This window comes from Ixodes scapularis, unplaced genomic scaffold (assembly GCF_016920785.2).
Source record: "Ixodes scapularis isolate PalLabHiFi unplaced genomic scaffold, ASM1692078v2 PGA_scaffold8__174_contigs__length_109621045, whole genome shotgun sequence".
NCBI lineage: Eukaryota > Metazoa > Arthropoda > Arachnida > Ixodida > Ixodidae > Ixodes > Ixodes scapularis.
This window is the reverse complement of record NW_024609883.1, coordinates 73,235,316-73,256,550: the sequence shown is the minus strand read 5'-3', so window position 1 is coordinate 73,256,550 and position 21,235 is coordinate 73,235,316. Positions and strand designations below refer to the sequence as shown.

The following is a 21,235-nucleotide window of genomic DNA, read 5'->3' as shown; positions in this document are numbered from 1 at the left end:
TGTGAACTAATATCTTGTCTTTTCAGTACCACCTTTTCTTTCTTTATTTTTTTTCTTCATATTTTTTTTTTTATGTCTAGGCAAAAGAATCATGTTAAGGTCCGTTCACACTCTTGCAACCGAGTACGACCGAAAGACACGAGACTGGTTTGTAAGCCTTTTCGGACCTCTTAGGACCGGATGCGCTGCAGTGGAGCTGGTCCTAAGACGAGACTTGTTAAAACCTCTTAAAATTTCTTGGGACGAGAGAACACGCTTTGTAATTTTCCAAGAAAAAACCGACCTGTGAATACACCTTTGACGAAAACTTTAGATTGCTACGTGCAGGCGTTAATTTTTACAGTCCATTTTAGGTCGAGCCTGGCGGCTTGGACCACCCTTTATTTGTAAAAGGTTCATAAAATTGTTCATTGCAAACGCATATCACCAATCTTAATAATTAATGAGTCATATTTTGACCAGTGGAAAAACCACATCTTTATTTTCACTCGATTTGGGTATGTTTACGATAAATATTGAGCGAGTAAAATACAATTAAAAAATTGGGTTTGTAGAACAAGTAATAAATAATGGGCCAATTGGTTACGGACGCCAGCAATTGACTCCGTAAGTGTGACGTCATGAGTCCAAACAAACCGTTGCTAGGGTCGATGTTGACAAATACATGTGGCTAGGTTTCGCTATGAAAACCCGACTGTTCAAAAATCAGGAGTAGGATTTAAACTTCTAAAATCACAGATATAGAAAGCTTGTATGTTTAAACAGAAGTGTGCAAATAATCGCTTGTTTCTGGAATAATTACAACTGCAACTTCCGGTCCTCAAGATGCCTGCAGCGGACTACGAATACAAGAAGTATGCCGTCTGCCACAAGCTGGCACCATCGTTTGAATCGTGTGAATAAAGACTATATTCTGATATTGTATTTGTTTGAAATATAATGACTTTCAGACACTTATAAGAATTCATAGTGGGGTGCGATGCAAAATATGGTTTATTGAAAGTCCGGTCGTCGATCGAGATGATCGTCTGCTAAAAGATTGCATTGCACCTGCGAGAAAAGCACTTCAGGCAACCGATTGAGATCCCAAATATTTTTTTTTTTTTTGCGGACTCGCGCTATGTAAAAGTGCTTCATAGCTGGTTGTAACCATCCCATGAAGAAAGGTTCTTGCAGTTTCTTCAGATTCCCGCAATACCCCAAAGCGTGAGAGAACTGGATAAAAACCATAAGGTGAGTACATGTAGCACTGGTGGAAAGTTGCCTCGATGTAAAAAAAAGGGCCAAACCAACCAAGAGCATGTAAAACCCATATTCTGTTCGGTCATATTGTTTGAAAATATGGCGGTATATTTATATCTTATTACTATAATATTGATAAAGTAGTTGCATGCAAGTAGTAGTGAGAGTAAAATCCAGATCAAACTTTCAGTAGTCTTAAAGGCCCGTTCACACTCTTGCGACCGAGAGAGACCAGACCGGTTTTTAAGCCTCTTGCGATCTCTTGGGACCAGCTCCGCTGCAACGCATCCCGTCCTAAGAGATCACAAGAGGCTTAGAAACCGGCCTGGTCTCTCGGTCTTCCTCGGTTGCAAGACTGAACGGTGCTTAAGGCCTGTTCACTCTTGCAATTGAGTACAACTGAGAAAGACGAGACTTGTTAAAACCTCTTAAAATTTCTTGGGACGAGAGAACACACTGGCGCCATCTGTGCGGCGACTTTGGAACTGCATTTAACAAAAAGCGAAGGTTTTGCGGTATTTCCGAGGTCAAATGTGCGTAATACCTTTAAGAAAGGCTTGTTTAAAACGTTGACAAAAGTTTTTCGAGCCAAGAAAGATAGGATAATGCGCGACAAATAGAAAATATGCCGGACCGCCAAGTTTACACTGCTACGCAATAGATGGCGCCAGTGTGTCTTCTCGTAAGAGGATTCAAGAAACCCAGTTTTAAGAAGTTGCAAGACTGTGAACAGGCCTTAACAATGTTATGGTAAAACGGCGTTCAGATGTATGCCTGTGTCCATGCGCTATCCGGTTATTTTGTTTACGCTTATATATCTACCTTTAATGACTTTTTCTTTTTTTTTTTTTTTCATTGTGCTCTTCATGTGTTCTCCTGTTTGGACTAGCTTTTTTTAATTTAGTACAATAATAATAATAATAATAATAAACGACTTCCCTCGAAGGTGTAAGATTGCTGGCCTGCACTACGCCGGTAACGCACCTCGGGTCGTCGTCGTAACTGATTTGATTGACGCGGGTTGATTTTACGGCATTTTCGCGCCGCCGAACAAAGCTATATTCTTCACAATGAAAAAAAAAAAAAAAAAAAAAGGCACATTGCCGAAGCTTTTACGGTCATGATGATGCACTTGTTTTCGTCACTGGTTTACAGAAGCAACTCAATGAAGATGCCCGCTGCAACAGAGGTAGGCCAGCAAATCTATTGTGTCGTCTGCTACCAAAGCAAAGCGGAATGGCTTTCCCCGTCGCAATACGACACAGAAACGACAAGAACATCTTCATAATTAGATATCAAGAAGTTAGATTGCTCACAAAAAATTATTTACTTGTAAGCAAAAGTTTAGCCTCATGTGGAGTCTGCATGCATTAGTCTATAGCAACGCCCCTAGCAACGGTTTGTTTGAACCCAAACGACATGTTGTGACAGTTTCCCCGCAGACGCTGGAGGCCTTTCAAACGAAAAAAAAAAAACGGTCGTTTTCACCAACTTGCAGCACGCTGAGGTGTCCAACGTGGAGCTGTTGCACTGGAGCTTCCTGGTCGCCTTGGAAATGGATTAAAAGTATGCTGTGTCTAAAGGTACGTCGGACGTATCTGGAATGGGGAGTCTAAAGGTACGTCGGACGAAGCCGCAAGTTCGAGTCTAAAGATACGTCGGACATATTGTAAGCGCCCCAATTCTGTACAAGGAATTAGAGATCGGAGACATGCGATGTCTGCTCTCCATCAAGGCCGAGCGTCTGAAACGTCGCTTGTTTCCTTTCCCCTTTTCTTTGCTCGTCTTATCCACGCTTTTAGTTTTGTGCCCACCTTTACGTGCCGGCAGCACACCACCTTCTGGTCCCCAGCACCCGGTTTCGTCATCAGTTGGTAGATGGCGGCACACAACGGCACTTGCGCTACCGCGCAGGCGCCTTAGAATATAGGCACAGGTAAGACGTTGTGTGCTCTGTTTTTGTTTCGTCGCCGTTCGTTCGACTCCGTCGTCTGACTTGCAAGCGCACCTCGTTTTTGTTTTTGTTTACGCGGTTTAGCCCATATGTTCAGGCGTTCATAACTTTGCTGTCCACCATGAGTGCGAAGAGGACTTTGTACACAGTGAAGTTAGAGCGGACGGTGATCAGGTATGCGAAAGACAACGGTAACCACGGCACTGCAGAGCATCTGCGATATCGTGTGATGCGGTGGAAAAGACAGCGGGTGTAGGTATTCAAGGGCGTCGCGATCCGTAAAAAGTGTTCGGGACGGCACAATAATGCAAAAGTCGACATTTGGAAATTGAGAAGAAAATTCGTGAGTTTGTTTGCAGCTAACTGGACGGGGCCACCGAGGACTCGTCGAGTCGTACTGAGAGCAACTGGTTGACCGTGGTGCGCGGTGAGAATTGACGGCGAGCAGGTTAATTCTTGTCGGGGTTATTTTTATTTGTTCTGCGACTTTTTTCTTATGAATTTCCTATAATCAATTGATATTTCTTGCACAAATGTTGTAATTACGGAGCATTTCATGAAAGTAAGCACCCCCCCCCCTCGTTGCACATTGCGGGTGTGAAACGAAAGGAGTGCATAGAATGAACTAATTACAGTAGCAATGAGAAATAAAGCTGGAATGAAAATTGACAGTGGGGTCTCAGTGAGGCATGCTATGACCCGCTGTGATACAACCTTTCCCTACCGCGTCTACGTCCGACGCATCTCCCGGTTCAGCGCATGTCCGTCATGCATCTTAAAGGCCCGTTCACACTCTTGCGACCTCTTAGAACCAAGTTCCTTGAAACCTCTTACGACGAGAAACCAAACTGGTGCCATCTATTGGGTAACAGTGTAAGCTTGGCGGTCCGGCATACTTTCTATTTCGCTCGCACATTATCCTTTCTTTCTTGGCTGGAAAAACTTTTGTCAACGCTATAAACAAGCCTTTCTCTTAGGTATTACACACATTTGACCTCGGAAATCCCGGAAAACCTTCGCTATTGTAAAATGCAGTTCCAGGGACACCGCATAGATGGCGCCAGTGTGTTCTCTTGTCCTAAGAAATTTTAAGAGATCTCGTCTCTCTCGGTCGTACTCGGTTGCAAGACTGGGAACGAGCTTTAAGGCTTCAGGGTCTGGATACGTCCGATGCACCTTTAGGCTCCTTGTTCCGGATACGCCCGACATACTTTTAGAGTCCTCGTTCCGGATACGTCCAACGTACCTTTAGACTCCTCGTTCCGGGTACGTCCGACACGTAGCTTTAGACACAGCGTTAAAAGTATTGCTACGTCTCACGCGTCCATCAGGTTGAAAACACGGTAGGTACCGGGAACCCGGGGTGCTATGTTGCGCTTTTTGCACTCCCAGGAGACTTGGAAAAGGGAAGTGACGTCAACGACTAGAGCAAATGCAGATTGGATGTTGACAGAAGAAAATAAAATCAACATCCAATCTGCATTTGCTGCGTTGTTGACGTCACTTCCCTCTCCCTAGTCTCCTGGGAGTGCAAAAAGCGCAACATAGCCCCCCTGAGCACCGGTATTAACGTGTCGGAACGCTTAAACGCCTGTCACCCGTCGTACCTAAGTAACTGAAAAAGAACAGTGATCATATTCAACTCGCATGCGTCCTAATAGGCGCCCAACTCGGTTAGAAAGTCTCAGCGCACCTCCCGCACTTGGTAGCCACGACCGCATAGTAGCTCAATATCGTAACGTGATAAGCGAAGCACTTTCACGTAGCCGAATTGAGGTAAGAGATCTTCACTATCTTCAGTTTTAATTTAACGTTTCGAATAATTATGTTCCTCGCACAAGCTCCGAGGCCTGTACGCGTGGAATGCCCAATTCGGCTTCTTGAAACTAGTAGTTCCATACGACGGTGTAATGTTCTTTTACAACGCCTACACACATGTAGATGTTACATGCTTACTGCATTCGCGGGACACGGGTCTACTTACCGATCTCTGAGGGCTGTAGGTGCGACGACGAAGATAACAGCGGCGAAAGGCGTCATCAAAACTTAGAACGCAAGGAAAAAAATCCACGGTGAACCGTTACAACATGGCGCCGGGACGTTTGTAAACATACTCTCGTTACCGTGCGCTGGTTCCCCACCGGTTTCGAAACAAAAATGTGTTTAGCATAGTTAAAATTATTTTCGCAACGTAGATAGCTTGATCATTTGAGTATATATATTGCCATTTTTTTCTTTAAGTTAAATTGAGAGCTTAATGACTTCGCAATGAAGCACACTCTCATACTCTCGCAGATCAGCATAGGTTTGCTTCACCGAAAGACACCGCTGTATTGCAGGGAAAGGTGCTCGCTGGCATTTGCACAGGTGAAAATGTCCTGTCCAAACACCCCTTCGGACAATACAGTAAATATGCACTGTTAAGGTACTGGTTGTGGGGGTGGCTTGTCTGTGGCCAGAAAGGCACACAGGGTCAGTTGAAAATGATTATTATGGAATAAAAATAATGGAAAGCAGCCTCAGACACAAGGATGAAGTAAAGGCGCTAACACGACAAAACAACGGATGACCTTCAAGTGTAGTTTATTTTATGAAAATGAAGCATCTAGTCTTATTACATTAACACAAACATGCATGCCAACCAGGCAGCTGGCAATCACAGGGATAGAGCCTTACAATGTGGCAGTGCTAAACTCCAATTTATGAATAAAGATTTTCTTTTTTTCACTTTGTTTTGTAGCAGAGGCTGTTTCCCATCATGATTAGTTTCGCTCTTACCAACTAGCCCAATCTACCACCCTACTTCAGCTCATTATGGGGGACTAGTTACACTTGAAGGATCTGCAATGGCAAGATGAATGCTAGCGAGTTCATTTCATTGCCAGAAAATTGATGGTGTTGTCTCAAATGGTAACAATGCACGCTCATGAATGAACTGTGTGAGACCATCAAAGTGCAGGCAGTGACTCTACTTGATATCTGGGGACTGAAAACAACTGCCTCAGGCTACTCTTAGAGGGAACCATAGCGGTGATCAAGGAACCGGTACAGCAACACGAGCCCAGATTACCTATGATATGTAGGTCTTCCATTCCCTTTGTAACAATATACAGGACACCAGATTTTGGGTCAGTACTTGTATTTCAGCATCGAAATACACATAAAAATATATTTCTGGTCTCGCAATACATTCAAGGGAATAATGTATCCCGTTACATTTTCAACTGGGCTTGCCATGTCATCGTCCCAACTACCAAAATAGTTATCTTCTCCAAATGCTTTATCAGCTTGCACAAGCAGCTGACACCAGTTGAGAACAAGCTAAAAGGTTGTGAGGAGATACTTCGTAAAATGGCAGGACGGCGGCTTGTGATACTACAAAGCCAGTTTCTTTTAGACAATATAACATAAGATTATCATATCAACCAAGTAGTATGCCTCCACTGTGTAGCCCTCGAGCTCGGTCGGGGATGCCAAGCTTCTTCGCTTTGCACTTGCACGCTCGCACAAAGCTCCACCGCTTCGCCCGACATGCTTGTATGAAGCTTCATACTTTAGCACTACAGCACTATGGCAAAGCATCTTAATATTTGTGGGGGGGGGGGGGGACTCAACATTTTGCAGACCTATTTCCAGACTTCGAAAATATTCAAAATTACCAAATAATCCTATTCGATTCAAAGTATGAATCGAATACGGCATTATTCTATTCAATATCTAAAAGTTATGAATATTTGCACAACCGTAGTCTTCAGCATTATTTACAATTTACAAGGAAGCTGGTATCATGTCTACATTTCACGGGATCTTCCGGGGTCTTTTGTTCAAATCGCGATTATAAACTTTTCGACTTTGACCCAATGGAGACTACCCATCTGCACACTCCGCAAGGACAATTCACTGAGGTGGTCATTGGCCATCATTGATCGAAGTCTGTGTTATGTCAATTTGGGCCTACTGAGAGAGTGTTCACCCCTGAAGTTCGCAACCATAAAAAAATAAAAATCTAAAATGGGTACATGAACACCTAGAAATGAGCCTCGAAGCTTTTCTCAGACTACAGTTTTGGAATGTTTCTTACAGAAGCCTTCCTTTTTGGCAAATAAAAGAAACTGTTCTAGTTCATCGGGGAAATCGTCCGACAGACCAGATTTATCCATTGCCTGGAATCACCACTGTTTCAACGAAAGTGTGCCGTGGTCGGCAATAAAAAGTAATTTGTAGGCAGACTTTGCTGTAAGCAGTGAAACGAGTTTTAAGTGAATGCAGAAGGTTGTCAATCATGCCAATATTGGTATCACAGTGGAAGTTCAGTGAGGCATCTTGAGGGTGAAGGTTGCCATTTGTGCCGATCGGTTTGCTTTCTTTTGATAGTTGCTTTGTATGTAGTTCCCAATGTTTCCTTCGCTGCCTGTTTCATTTCATTGAATCTTTCTCTTAGACCGGATACATAATCACTCAATAATTTCGTCAGGTTTACAGCTTTATTCAATGTGAGTGTCTGATTATGTAGCGTTCTTCTGATGGCATTGAAGCATTGCAACACCCTGTTCATGAACTAAGCTATAACTGTTGCAGTCATACCCATAGTCTTCAACCATAACCCATGTCTCTGCTAGTTCTTCCTGACCTTCAGACCCTCAAGGCGACCCTAATTTCCTGAGCGAACAGAGCTTCATAGCATCCGCTCGGGCTGACCACCACGTGTCTTGGAGTCGCATGGGCATGAATACCGTATCAATCCGTTTCAAATCAAGCCTGCAGAATATTCCGGCGAAGGGTAGACGCAGAAAAAACATTTATATACGCTGTACGCAACAGTTAACACAGGCCACTCTGCGTGTTCTGTGTCGAGCGCTCTCGTGCCAACGCCAGCTGCTTTTGATTCAGCAATGGCCAGCGGTTGTGATCAACCTGGCCGTGTTCCGAAATTTACCCAATCTCACTTTAGAGTAACATTTTCATACCTTGGTGTTCGAAAACCTTTTTGCGTCCAGCGTTGCTCAGCTTGAAATGTCACGTGATATGACCCGCAGGAGTAGCTGGGATCCAGTCGAGTAAGGTTTGGAACACGCCCCCTGTCAGGGGGAGATCCCCTCACAGAGGGCCCTATTCATTTGAGCAGTTAAATATGGGTAATCTGGGCTTGCCCCTGAAGCGACAAAAGGAATATGGTGAAATGCTGGCCTGTTACATGCAGGCGCCAATTGTTCCGTTTGATTTTAAAGCACTATCCGGCACCTTGACTCAATCTTTACAAACAAGTGTTCTCAAACTTTCTAGTGACAAGGAATCCTAGCAATCTTCAAAAGGTGCTGCACCAAGCACGTCATGCTTCGCACCATCGTGCTCACAAAAGTTTCAGTGCTTTGCTCCGCCACGCATGCATCACGCTTCACCGCTATACACCGGTGCGTTGCGGCGGTGTATAGTGGTGAAGAAATACTTTGAAAATATTTAAAGTTGCCGAATACTCCTCACCAATTCAAAGTGCGAGTAGAATATGGCGTCATTCGCTTCAATATTCTGAATTTTAGAATATTTGTACAACCCTAAAATATGTCGTAAAGTAACGCTCAGGCACCCTCTACAAATCCGGAGATCATCGCAAAAAAGTGGGAGACTGGCACTTGATATGCTATCAATGTTATCTATATTTCCACTGTCCATATTTTTTTAGATGTTACAACATTTAGGGGTGGGTGCTTAGTGGGGAATCGGCGGATGCTCGGTATTTCATGGTATACATAGCATTTGAGTACAAATATACAGTTCCTCACTTTCCCATAAAAAAAATGAAATATATTTGGGTGCTTGCGGAATCCAAAAGACCAGCCTATGGAACCCGGTTTGGGAACCCCGGGTATGTAATCTGCACCAGTCTGTAAAGAGCTTCTCAAAGCAATTTTTAAGAAAATAAAATTTAACCATCTAGAATGGCCTAATCTAAAAAAGGCTTCCAAATATTCTGTTTGTAGCATTCATAATTAGGCACTGAACTTTTCGCTTGATGCTTTGATTGACTTTGTTTCTTCTTATGGGAAAAAGTGCACATCAACAATGACACTCAGCGACATGGTTCGCAAGCTACCCAACCAATGGTGTGCGAGCCCCCCTATCAAGGACGGCGCCAAGGGAAGGCGAGGGGTGGAGGGCGCCTCCCCTAAAATTTCTTCTGCCGCCCCAAGGTGAAGCAGCTTTGTACACAAATAATTGCCTATGACGTCGGCTTGAAAACCCAATGTAATGAGTGTCCAGACTTTAGAGCTGTTCCTGCCTTTTATTATTTATATTATTTTTTTTTTCTATTAACTTCCAGCCACTGCAAGTCGTACCGTGGGCGAGTAAGCTATCTAGCGCCTTAGAAAAAGCAGCTCCCCTTTGTGACGCCTGCTGGCTTTTCTCTCCGCATTCCGCTGTGTGGCGCTTATCTTCAGCGGAGACCGGAGACGTGAACGAAGGGGAGCTTAGTTAAAGTCAAGGTCAGAGGAATTCCAGACTGTCTAAGAAAAGGAAGCAAAACCTGGTTGTGAGTCATGAGCACAGGGGGCAGAGGTCAATGCTGTAATAACCCCCCCTCCCCGCCTCTTCCTTCTCGTGTCTCCTCATTTCCCTTTTCAATGAGCACACCGCATAAGCTATAAGCTATCTTCGAAAAGCCCGTGGGCGACGGCACCTCAGAGCAACCCCCCCCCCCCAATTTGGTTGGCCTCCCCACTGCCCCCACCCATTATGAAGATGCTGGTGCCATCCCTGCCCCCTATAGTTGAAATGATATTAAAACAGCACAAAAAAAAAAAAAAGACGAAGAGAACACACACACAGCACTCACTTACAACTGAAAATTTTTCTTCTGCATGGTACAGTAAGTAAACATAAAAAGAAGCAGATAGATATTATTTCAAAATGACCAACCAACTAGCCCAACTACACAATTTGTTGCAGCCCTTCTATGGCCCTGAATTCATTCCTTACCATGAGAAAAGTGATGATGTTTCAAGCATCTCTGCAGATCCCTTTATTTCTAAAGCTATTTGGCATATACCACAAAATCCCGAGGTATGTACTTCCCAGTCAGCAACATTCACTTGTATCCCGCCACAACTAACTAGCCGCATTTGTGCCAAGGCCATCACTGATCCCAACACTGCTATTACTAGAAGTGGGCTATCTTTCAGAGTTTAAAAAAATAAAGCAAATCAAGCCAAAAATAGGGGTGGGCTACCTCTTGAGATTTTACAGTAGAGCATTATGACACATCAAAATGCAGGCACTGAGATGCTCTTTAGAAATAAACAAACTGAATTAACGCATCAGAAAGGTTCTATTGGCTGGAATTGCACATAGGGGAAAAGGGACACTAACTGCCGAATTCACAAACCTTTATTCCAATGGAGGCAATCCCCCCCCCCCCCCCCCCCTTTGTCAAGGAAGGCACAAGGGACGGCACTGGCCAATCGCGAGGACGGCTAAGCAGCCTAGGCCGCCTATCCGTCGTCGCGACTGGCCAGCACCGGCCCTCGCACCTTCCTTGAGGAAGTGGAGGGGTGCCTCAATTGGAATGAGGTTTGTGAATTTGGCGGTAACTTAGCTAGTGCTAGGGTCCGGCAAATTGGAGACATACACCTCCCCACTGGCCACAGGCTCCACCTGTGGACTTTGAAACGTCAGAATGGGGCACAGCACCCACCAAGGATAGAATTACCATAAAGTTTTGCGAGTGCCTTGCCGAGCGCAAATGCAAGGCGCTGGATGCCGCGGACACGGCACACGTTGTACTGGTCGGTAGCCAGCTTGTCGAGGTTGACAATGTTGCCTCGGTTGAGGAACAGGTGCTGAAACATCAGCGAATGAATTAAATAATAGCATAAAACAAAGCTGGGTTGTGACCACTCCTTGGAACCACACAGGACACATGTGTCTAACTTGGAAGCAGTCAATAAACATTATAGGTTTAGGTAGGGGTCAGTATTTTAGACCTAATTGTGCAGCTATTTTTTTGTGTGTGGATGTGTGCGTGCAGGGGGTGGGGGTTGTTAACTCATTGACAATGTTTTATGGGGCTGGTTGCTCATTATTGGGGTCCACCTTCGTTTAGTCAGGGGAGGATCTAACTGTAAACACAGACATTAAGGTGCAGTACTTGGGCTCGCCTTCTGAGTTAAATTTCTGTTTTCCTTCGGGACCGGTTCTCGTGTGCCGAGTTCACTGTGATTTTAAGAAGTGACTTGGACAGTTTCTTATCAAAAATGTTTCAGAACTTCCCAATGCATAGAGGCAGTTTCAAACTCTGTCAGAGTTTAAAACTGCCTTCTATACATGTTACTTTCACAAATGGTATACTCTTTTTTTAATCTATCTTGTTATATTCCTGACATATTTTCCTGTTTTTTGGTTTTTTAAACTTTCAAGGAACTTACTGTCTACAACTGTATCCATCGCTGAGTGCTCATAAAAGAACAGGTGTAATAGAATACATTTCGCTGAAAAAGAAAAAAGATAAATTTTCTGGTGTATATTAACTGATAAAAACCAAATATTAGATTTCGAAATAAAAACCGATAAATGTAGGCCGAATTCGAAAAAAAAATAAAAAACGAAAACTCTGATCTTGTTTAGTGTTTTCGAAGTTAATTTTTTTTGCTCAAATTCGGGGGTATTTCTTTTTCAATGTTTAATTTTTCCCACAGATTCTGTGTTTTTGTGTAAATTGGTTGAAGTCATAACCAATTTACACAAAAAAAAAACAACGAATCTGCACAAAAAATTACCCCTCCCCCCCTTCCTCCCAAAAAAAAACAATTTGAGGAAAAAAATACTCAGAAAACACAGAACCCAAGTTATCGGTAGGTTGTGACTTTCCAGTTTTAACCTAAAAATACTGAGAAACATCCGCCGATGACGAAAATGCAAAATTGGTTATAACAGAAAAACACAGTTTTTGGGGACGATTTGGCGCTAGGCGATTACTATTTTGGTTGAAACCCCGAATTCTAGGCATTTGCTGAGCCTGTTTTGCTACCAAGAATTAAGCAAACTGGGGTCTCCAATCAGTGGGATCGCTGACCCTGGAGGACAAGGGCCCGAGACGTCAGTCAGACGGTTACTACCAACAGTCACAACGCCCTTGTTGATTCATGTCAGAGGACGGCAGATAAGAAAGCAACTTGTCCCAAACCAATTTTTTTTTTCACCGATCATCTCTGTTTTTAGCGTCTACATCAGACAACAAGTCGAAAGCAGGGTTGTGCAGTATCGCAATACAAATGTATTGCAATAGTACTTCAGAAATACATTTAGTGTCTGCAGTTCTCTATTGCAACACTTTTTTTTCACCAGTATCTGTATTTCTGTATCGAAATGCATTTGGGATGTTTCTCGGTACCGCAATACAATCAAGACGGGATGTATTTCGTTACATTTCTTGAGAAATAACCCCCACCTCTGGATAAAAAAGATGACAACTTTTTTGTTTTGCTAGAGAAGGCCAGAGGGCATTATGAGGGGTATGTTGTGCCTTTGCTATCATGCGAGCCTAGGTTTGACCAGAACTATTTGTGTCGGACATTAGCAACCCCTTTCTTTATTCTGCAAAACTGAAGAATGTTTTCCACCATGCTTCTGCCCCCCCCCCCCCCCCCCCCACACACACAAAAAAAAAAAGTCTGGACGTCTTTTTTTTTTTTTAAGGGGACGCGGGGCATTGTTACTATGCTGACCAAGGTTCATTCAAATTCCCAGAAATATTTGTCTATGCGACCTCTTCTCTATTCTGCGAAGATAAGAAATGTGCTGTGAGTGGCACATTTCTTAAAGGGTAACTGCAAAGAAAAAAAAGTTTTTTTTTAAATAGCCTAATTGGGACAAGCATGTCAAAAAACAATTTTTCCGCGAGAAAAAATATTTTTAACAGCAATATTTATTGCGTGAGACTCGTTTTAGTTTGCGGCTATTTCGTCTGTTTTAAATCGCGCGCCACGAAGTTGTGATTATGTGACGTCAATCCCAAAAGGTTCTCATTGGCTAAGAGTTTGATTGACAGCTTAGGTCTTGGTTGTTAAACCTTTGTTATATGTTGCAATTTCCTTTTGAGCGGCATATTTTTACGTTTAAAGAATAACCCATGTGATGAGAGTTATTATTCTTTACAAAAGGTTTACAAGACGGGCACTTCCGTTTGGATTCATACAAACAAAAGCTTCGCCATTCTTTCATGGCCGCCGAAGTCTGCTCCCGCCTGTCTCGCCTACCTCGACTAATCGTTTCGCCGAAGTGATCAGTGTTTCGTCGTTTCGTGCTAACCCAGGTGCTTGAGTGAGACTTCTTGAAGTGAAGTAGTGTGTGTTTAGCAGCTGTCGCAGGTGTTAGTGATAGGAAGCGACGCGGGGTTTTGGCATTCATAGCGCGGTTCTTGCGTTTTCCTCTTTGCTTGCTTAGCGTGCTTTTTTTTTTTTTTTTTTTTTTGCTTGTTTGTGCGTGCAAATGCTGACTTTTCGGAGATGTCAGATGCGTGATCCCGACAGTGAGCCTTCCAGCAGCCATGTCGCCCCGAAAGGAATGCTATTTGGCTGGAGGCAACCGGGCGTTCGCGTAGCGACCAACGTGTCTAGTTCTCGTCATATCGCTCTGGAGGCCGTCGAGATTCGCCCCGTGTGCACCTAACGTCCGCGACTAGACAGAAAATAAAAAAAAGCACTATGTCCACTACATAAAAATGGTCTCAGTTCATGCATCTGTAGGCAGGTACGAAATCGTGCCCAAATTTATTCACACCGCAAGATGCAACACGTCGCTGTGCAAACGCAGTCCAACACGAAGCATAAAAACGGCAGATTTAGGACAACAATGCGGAGTCCATTGTTCAATTAAAACGACGTAATTTTGTGAAAACGCCCGCAGCTTTTTACTCACGGTATGCGTCGGGAAACTTCCACATTTTGAAACAGAACGAGGCAGATTTACTTTTAAAAACGCTCCCAGCGTCCTCCCGGACCAATTTGACTGGATCAGCTGACGACGACGGGACTTAACTGGTTGAACGTCAACCCCACAACAACCAATTTGCGCTCCGTGTTAGCACCGCATTACACACACCACAAACGTTTCAGCTCTCGCATCGCCGTGTTGCACCAAACAGAACGAGATCGCCGAAACCAACGCAGCGCTGTCGTGAACCTTGGCTCGTGGTTGCGCACTCGTGGATTCTGTGACTCCCTTCGCTTTCAAAGCGCGCACGACGATTACGAACGATACTTTCCATCTTCCGGGAACATCACAGGGGCACTTCTCCGGTCACGTCTTCGCTACATGTGCAACATGTGTTCGCAAACCGCGTCAAACCAAAAAAATACCGCGGCCTGGCGTGGTTGCCAGATCTTGCCGGAAGTCGAGACGCTGCGTCGTTCAACTCCGCAACGCAAGGAGAGTGAGGGGCGGGGCGTACTCCTCTTCCGCAGGGGTCGAAAGAGCGGGAGTTTCAAATGTGGAGAAATTCTGACTCTACTAAATTACGTCCTGTGGCGTAAATATTGATAAAAAAAATAATTTTTTTCGCGGAACATTTGTTTTGTGACATGCTTGTCCCAATTAGGCTGTTTAAAAAAAAACTTTTTTTTCTTTGCAGTTACCCTTTAATGAAAAAATGTGGTTCCCAACTGTGAAAGCAATGTTTCTTTGATTTAATATGAACCTGTATTCCTCAACAACTGTTGAGCAGCTATTTTTTTTTTCTTTTGCCAACATGACGTTGCGTTTGAATGGGCAACGGCTCACAGGTGGGCTATTTGAGAAGCTCCTGCTCCTCAAGTGTAACTGAGTTTAGCACTTGCATGTTTTTCTTTTGTATCGCTTCAGTGTAAAATAACAGACAAAGCAAGAACGATTTTTATTGCACCTCCCAACTAATTTGTTGCCTATGATATGACAGTTGGCACCTCAAGCAAATTGGAAAAATGTATTTCAGTATCTGTATTTCTGCCATCCCTAAGAGGTATTCCTGCATTTGTATTTCCAAATACGTTTTGCTCCTTGTTAAAACGCATTTCCGATGCATATCAGAATAATTTTTACAGATATATTTAAGTATCACTATTTTAGCTATTTTTATGTATCCCAGCATTTGTATTTCCAAGTACATTAAGTATTTTGACCCAACCCTGGTCGAAAGACACCAATGTTTGAAAAATAAATAAACAATGAAAAACATCCGCCGATTTTTCTCATAAACAAACACCGGAGGATATACGGCCTAGTTATAGGTTATTTATATTTACTAAGTAAAATTCATTTTGGGTGTGTTTGTGGTATAAAAATACAATCAAAACCCAATGTAGCTCCTTAATGTTTTCAATTAATCAATAAACTGAAAACAAAAAATAAAGCCTTTTTTTTTTTTTTTCTTTAGATGAGTGGAGACTGTTGTGAAGAGGCCACTGAGGCTTTGTTACCTTGCGGACCAGGATCTGATCAGAGCATTTTGTTTTTGTCCATGAGGACCCTCAGGGTATAATTAATTGATTATGTAACCTCTTAACGGCTTATGAAAAGCTCAGCTTGCCATGAGTTATGTGCCATTTTGTGGTTTATGACGAGTGCACCTCATCACGTACTGCTTTGTGCCTTTTGCAAGGTTTGCAACAAGGTCAGTGAATAAAAACAGTATGAATTATCTTTATGATAGAATAATAAATAAAAGAAACTTTCGTATAAGGTCTGCTTAAAAAATGTAAAGCATTATAAGGTTAATCAACAGGCGATGCTATTTTCTATTTTAAAAGAATAACAAATGTTTTCCTTGAAACTTCATCTAGATTCTGAACATCTAAGGCACTGCAAGCACAAGCTTTACAGGTGTGCTCTGCACTTTCGTGCCATATCGATGGATGGGAGCAGAGTTTATGCTTTCAAATACTATCAATAGATAAGAGAACAGCGATTCCTTCCATTGTGACGTCACAAGATCATTACTGAAAAGGCGACCTCACCAAATCAGAGCATGGAGGCACCTCAAGATAATTTAGGAGGACCAAAAACTGATCTGGAGATGAAGTTGGCATTAACAATTGTGCAAGCTGGTTGACCATAGTAAAAGAAGCAATGCGTAAAGCATGGACAAAGATTAGAAGACAAACAAACCACAGAACACCATTTTTATCAACACCTGTCGAGAGCGTATTTACAGCCGCTAACATAATGCTCCACAGCCCTCCACCCAAATCGACAGGTGCTAACTGATTGAACATCACTTGAAAAGCTCATCCACAAATGCAAGTGAGTTCAGCAATTGTTCTTTTGGTCTGTGTTGCTTGCATACTATATGTAAAAAGTAATATACATGGCTGGAGTGATCTTTCTTGATATCGTTAATACCTGGTTGTCAATAACACAGAAGACGACATTTACAATATCTCAAAGTATGTATAACGTGATACCAATAGCAGAGCTAGCTGTAGAATTCTCTGGAAAGAGTGGCACCTGCACAAGGCAAGCTTGAAGGTTCTGTCAAACTACATTAGTGATGGGTGTTACCTTGTAGAATCGAAAGGTGCAGCTTTGTTTTTGCAAAGCATTAGCAACCTGTGTCAGGACGCAGATGGCCGAAAGCAATGTTTGGTGCTTCTGTTGGGAGATGGAGCGACGTGCTGCAATTAGAAAAACTCGTGATGGTGAGTCCGACGAGGCTGAAGATAATCTTGCTGTAACACAGCTTTCTTCTAATATTTTCACAGACGTTGCTGAGCGAGCGCGTACGTGGCCAAATGGTTACTGCACTTGATTGTAGCGCAGAAGATTTGGGTTTGATTCCAGGCAGTGGAATGTTCTTTTATTTATTCTTTCTACTTGGCGTTCTCGCAAATTCGAGAAATTGCTTGTCTGGCCGAGTTACGAATATTCTACGCACTGAAATGTCTAAGCCGAATGTTCCAGAGACCCACGCCAGAGACCCACGCGACTACAAAAGGGACTCCGCATGGTGAGCTAAGTCAGACTCTTCCCAGCGCTCAATCCTGCTGTTTTGACGCCTGCGACGCTAGCCTTTCTCTATTTTGTTTTGGGCACAAGTTCGCCCCATTAAGCGTTTAGTTTCTTCACTTATTCGCCGCCTCACCATTTGTTATTTGTGACAATACAGTATAGCCATGCACGCAGACATAAAAGCCACAACAGAAAAACGCAATTGGGGTCGACACACCCTGCCGTAGACCCGCTGCTCCACAGTGCAGTCTACTTTCCGTGATGTGCTCTGCCATCTCTCAACATGAGAATGAAATACAAGCCTCGGCCGTCAACATCAGCATTCATAACTGAAAATCTTGCATATATTCTTCCGATTTTTCGAACAAACAAATCAGTGCCTTTAACTTTCACATGGTAACATCCACCACTGCAATACACCTGTGACAGAATATGAAGCTTGCTACACCCAGACTATAATGTTTTGCTTCATTTTATAGCAAACCCCGCTACTGTGGCAACCTACATTTTGGGATCTGTTTTGTTTCATCGACAGACATCTCATCGACAACTTTTAATCAAACGACATATTGACATACATTTCGTCGACACCAGGGGCGGATGCAGGAATTTCCTGAGGGGGGGGGGTCAGGTGTCGGTCAGCGTACCATATGTTTAGGGACCCCCTCCCCCTCTCCTTCGTTTTACGTCCTAAAATTTACACAAGCAGAAATCAAGAGGGGGGTCAGGACATCCGGACCCCCCTCTAAATCCGCCCCTGGTCGACACTGACATGCCATCGACAATCGTTACGCTAACTGTACGATGTTGTGATGTTTCGTTGTGTGTGTCACTGGGGCACGCATTAACTTACCTGGCCCGCCCGTCTACGTCATTTGCAGCAACCGTCTGTGGCGGCTCACTACAGAAATATTAACACACCAGGCCTGTCGTAGCAGTTGTTCAGGTATAACAAGAACAGTTTATTGCGGGTTAAAGGCAATACGTGTAGTCAGCGACACACAGCCATGTCCTCGCATGGTTGTGCCGTTCTCCCCCGTCCACTGGCCTCCCGGAGCGAGAGTACTCCGCGCGTAGGCGCGTCACGGCACAGCAGTCGGCGGTCGCTCGCAATGCCACTCACGACACCCCCCTTTCTTAGGAGTAGGGAGCCGCGCTACAAGTCCAACCTGTACGGTGGTCTGCTTGGTCGTCCGCTCCTAGTGACCGCCGTTGGCTGCATGTGACTCCCGGTGCGTCGTGTTAGTCCTGTCGATGTGCTTACAATGTAGGACCTTGGTTGGGCTGCTGGCCGTGTCACTGTACCGCAGGATGCCGGACCACTCCGTTGCTTTTTCCACCTTCTTGATGACTCCCATTTCTTTCATCCTTTCCAATTCATTCTCCACTTGTGAGAGCAGTGGAAGAGGAACTCGCCTTGGGTATGTAACGGCATAGGGCTTGGCGTCATCCTCACAAGGCCCACCCACTGATCTCCACTAGGGGGGGCTGGATGTATGCGCATTGAGCAAACAAGTATGAAGCCACTGGAGGTGAGCAGCTTGTCCCGGAAGTGAGTGCTTGGCAGGCTTTGTAACCCTTCCGAGTGCTGGTTCGAAAAGCGTCGAGGGCGCTGGATTTTCGCTTGTTCTCTCAAGAGAATCTGCTTGTTGCACAGTAAGAGTGCATGCAGACCCGAGAAGTATCATGGGAAGCCATTCAATGTAAACATTTTGAGATTCTAGTTGATCAAGTTGTGAATATGTCTCAAGTTCAAATGCCTCATTCTCAGGATTTAATCCAGAACGGGAGCATTAAAACCCAATCAAAGAAACAAAAAAGCATGGTCCAAAATATCGACTGAATGCACTAGGAAGCTTCCGGGACAAGAATCGAACTTCCGGTGGCTTCACTTGCGCCAGGCTCGGAGAGCAGCTAAGCGCCATCCAGCCCCCTTTAGTAGAGATCAGTGGGCCCACCCACTCGACCTGCTTCGCGGCAACATTCTGCGGGGAGTCACTACAGAAAAAAAGCTTATCTGAGCTGTCGATGAAACGAACTGTCAATGAAACGTCGTTCAATGAACTGACTGCCCCCCATATTTCAGTATCAGGATTTCTCCTTCAAACAAAACATATTTAAAGATACTTTGTCACCCATTTTTTTCGTCATACATATTTGAATTGTTTTGCAATGCTCCTTTTATAAATGTATTTTAGTATCAGTACTTTAGCTGTCACTGCTGTGTATTCCAGTATTTGTCATTTCAAATGCTTCTTAGGTTATATCCGCCCAACCTTGTCACTCAATGAACAGCATTCCAGAGGCATGTCACATGTCACATGTAACTCAAAAGGAGCATGTCACATGTAACTCAAAAGGACAGTGCACCAGGGGTGAAAGTTCCATGTACTTACGTCAGTCGACATTCACGATGGTAACGCCGAGGGCAACACCTTTTTGTACTAGTAGGCGGTTCAGGGACAGCCTCTCATCCTCCCTGGCATGCCCGAAAGGCCCACCTCGTGGCACCAACATGAATACGAGCACGTAGCTCGTCAAGCCTTTCAGGGTGGTCACAAGCTCCTGAAAAGTGGAAAGGACATTGACTTATGCAGAGGACAAAGCAAAACTACCGTAAAATCCCGTAAGAATGTCCACCCAAAATGAAGAGATAAATTGGGAAAAACGTGGGGTGGGCTATCTTTGGGAATGCGACAGCAAAAATTTATTTAAAGAAACGCGATAAGCAACTGGGCTATCCGCTACAAACCACATAAAACGGGAACTGATACCGCGGATTGCGGACACGGCATATTTGCGTTTTATGATGTGATGTTTTATGATATGAACACGTAAGACTCTGCTACGACATCCTAAGTCATGGTAAAAGGGGTTGAACACGCAGCAGATTCACTTTGCCGTGTTTTCAGGATTCTAACGCGCAGGCTGATTTAGCTTTCAGATATTGGCCGGTTCTACCGCGCAGGTAAAGTAATGAAGATTGAACACATACCTTATAGACGGGTTTTATGAAACGAACGCCAACAAAAAATAAATGCCGTGCACTAGTCGCCGTTGTCACAGTGCGACGATGTTTCTTCGCTGTCCACAGAGGTGAGTGCGCGTCGTCGGCTTTGGGAGGGTCGTCTTCCGAGCACGCTTTGCGAGCTCGTCGGGTCGCTGGGATTGCGAGGCCACGCAGTGCTACTCCGTTCGTTTTGCCATGACTCCCGTTGAAACAGTTCAAACCTGTGGTGCCTGTGGTTTAACCTGTGGTTCAAACAGTTCAAACACGCCGCTCCGGCAACCTGAGAACCGTTGAAAACAGCAAGGCCAGGGTGGCGCCAGTGGGCAAGTCAGTCATGATGTAGGATGGTCGAGAAATAAACCAGTTAGCTGAGTTTGAGACGTCCCTTTTTGTGTCTGATCCTTCTATTAAAAAGTTTCCAATTTCTTCGACCACAGTCTCAGGTGTTATATGACATGATTATCATCATCATCACTACCATTAGAACGGATTCCCTACGAGCGGTTTTTCCCTACGCTGGCGTTGTCCCCAGATCTAGGCACGGGCAGATCTCTGGATAGGCGCTCGCGGTGGGCGCCCCACCGGGTGGGGAATACGAAACTGCCCAACCACCAGATTTCCGAGATTTCGACAGAAGGGAAGTTAATGCAGCGTAATGACTTTATTGCTTTTTATAAGCGTTAGAATAGCTCAGAATTTAGTTTACAACGTTAAATTATCACTGTTTATATTGCTGAGAGTTTTCACTCTTCGCGTTTACCATGGCAACGTTGCTTTCTTTCTCTCGTGTTCTGTCGCTCTCTTTTGCGATCGTTCACTCGGGACCCCGGGTGTCGGCGCACGGGATTTGCCACTCCTCCTCACCCACCTTTACCCCCCTGGTTCTTAACGCCAAAATAGAAGTCACGTGCAGTTCCTCGAGTGGCCGCTGCGGGAGAAATGGTGTCGTTGTGTTCGTCATTAGCTCGGTGCTCGGAGACAGCTTGGGGCCACTTTTTCAAAGCTGTCTCTATGGGAGTTGATACCGTTCTCGACAAACATCCAAAATAATATAA

General features: G+C 44.2%; 1 long non-coding RNA gene across 5 annotated transcripts; it reads right to left on the bottom strand.

Moving 5' to 3' along the window:
* Nucleotides 1–9,504: 9,504 nt before the first annotated feature.
* Nucleotides 9,505–20,644, bottom strand: LOC115312899. 5 transcript variants are annotated; one of them, XR_006076707.1, is made up of 4 exons: nucleotides 20,166–20,644; nucleotides 19,567–19,735; nucleotides 16,724–16,836; nucleotides 9,505–11,031 (listed from the first exon to the last, which is right to left on the bottom strand). It is a non-coding gene; the product is annotated as an uncharacterized LOC115312899 (long non-coding RNA). The 5 variants fall into 5 exon arrangements; XR_006076708.1 differs by lacking the exon at nucleotides 16,724–16,836; XR_005716906.3 differs by lacking the exon at nucleotides 9,505–11,031 and having other exon boundaries at nucleotides 16,302–16,836.
* Between the last annotated feature and the right edge of the window lie 591 nt (nucleotides 20,645–21,235).